Consider the following 1,854-nt stretch of genomic DNA (forward strand, 5'->3'; position numbering starts at 1 on the left):
GGGACAACCCGGCCGGGTTACCCGGGCGACCCGGGAAGGGCGCGTCACCTGCGCGCCGCCGCGCACCTGATCGCGCACAGGCGCGTCCGAGCGCGGCCCCTCGGCGGGCTGTCTCGGCGGGGGGGGGGGGGGGGGGGGGGGGGGGCTCGCACGCCGCGTGTCCTTCCCGCTTCTTCCCCGCAGACCTCGCCGCCCCTGCACCTCGCCCACGCGCGCGGTCACGCGCTGGCACACTTCCACGCAGTGTGCACGAAAGCGGGGCCCGTTCGCGGTCCTCCCGGTGAGGACCCGGGTCTGCGGCGCCGACTCGGGAGCGGCGGGTGCTGGGCTGAGTGCTCCCGCGGGCACCGATCCCCGGACCTTGGCCCTGGGACGGCCCAGGGTCGGTAACCTGCTCACGCCCCCGCGGCGCCTCGCTCCCGCGCTCCGCAGGCGACTGTCCCCACGCCGGGCACCCTCAAGCCTCAGCCGGCGGATGGCCTGTCGCGGGGACGGGGTGCCGCGGACTGACTTACCCTCGGCCTCCTGCCTGGCCGCTCACCTCCGCCCCGGACTCTCCCCTGCACCCAGAGAGGCTGCTTCGGGCCAGCGGGTACGCGGGACCGTCGCTGCCTCCAGGCCTTTGCTCGCGCCGCACCCGGAAGTGGTGCCCTCCTGCAGGAGCCTTCTGTCACCCTGTGGGCCCTGGCATCTCTGTACTCTTCCAAAACTTGCCGTCTGTTACACACACACACACACACACACACACACACACACACACACACACGCCAACCTTCCCCCAAATCTTTCACATAGAAGTTCTGTCCGGTTCACCAAGGGACTCAAATTTGCTGTAACAAACCAACGTACAACTGGCGTGACGATGGCAATCGCCTTCTAACCCTAAAATTAGGTCCTGGTGATGGCTGCACGCCCCATTGAACGGTACACTTTAGGAGGGTGGATTTCATAGTGTGTGAATTACATTTCAGTAACTGTTTTTATATGAACTACAGTGGGGGCGCCTGGGGGGCTCAGTGGGTTAAGCATCTGACTCTTGATCTCAGCTCAGTTCAGGATCTCAAGGTTCTTGAGTTCCAACCCCCACATCAGGCTCTGGGCTGATGGTGCTGGAGCCCACTTGGGCTTCTCTCTCTCCCTCTCTCTGCCCTTCCCCTGCTTGTGCTCTCTCTCTAAATAAATAAATAAACTAAAAATAAAAGATGAAAAAAATAGAGGCGCCTGGGTGGCTCAGTCGGTTAAGCGTCCGACTTCAGCTCAGGTCACGATCTCACGGTCCGTGAGTTCGAGCCCCGCGTCAGGCTCTGGGCTGATGGCTCGGAGCCTGGAGCCTGCTTCCGATTCTGTGTCTCCCTCTCTCTCTGCCCCTCCCCCGTTCATGCTCTGTCTCTCTCTGTCCCAAAAATAAATAAACGTTAAAAAAAAAAAAAAAAGATGAAAAAAATAAAACCAAGTAACTGCGGCGAGACTGTCACCTCAGGGCTCACTGCTGTGTCCTAACACCCTCCTCCTTGGTTACATCACCCGCCCAGCACTGGAATATGAAATCTACGATAGTGCAAGGCATTTCCAATTGCAGTCTGTGTATATGCAGTCCATAAATAAATAAGGCAGAGTCCCAGTCAACAGGGCAAAGTTTAGACAGTCATGTATTCACTGTCATGTGTCAAAAGCCACCGAAAAGGTTTATGAAGCAAAAGAGTGGATATAATGGGACCTCTAGAATACATTAGATTAAAAAAAAAAAAATCAGAACAAAGACTGTTCTGTGCTTGTAACATCTGGAAAGTTTCCAGGAACCTCAAGTAGAATGAAAAATGATTTCCGGGGGGTGGGGGTGGGGGACAATCTTAA

This window comes from Leopardus geoffroyi, chromosome C3 (assembly GCF_018350155.1).
Source record: "Leopardus geoffroyi isolate Oge1 chromosome C3, O.geoffroyi_Oge1_pat1.0, whole genome shotgun sequence".
Taxonomy (NCBI): domain Eukaryota; kingdom Metazoa; phylum Chordata; class Mammalia; order Carnivora; family Felidae; genus Leopardus; species Leopardus geoffroyi.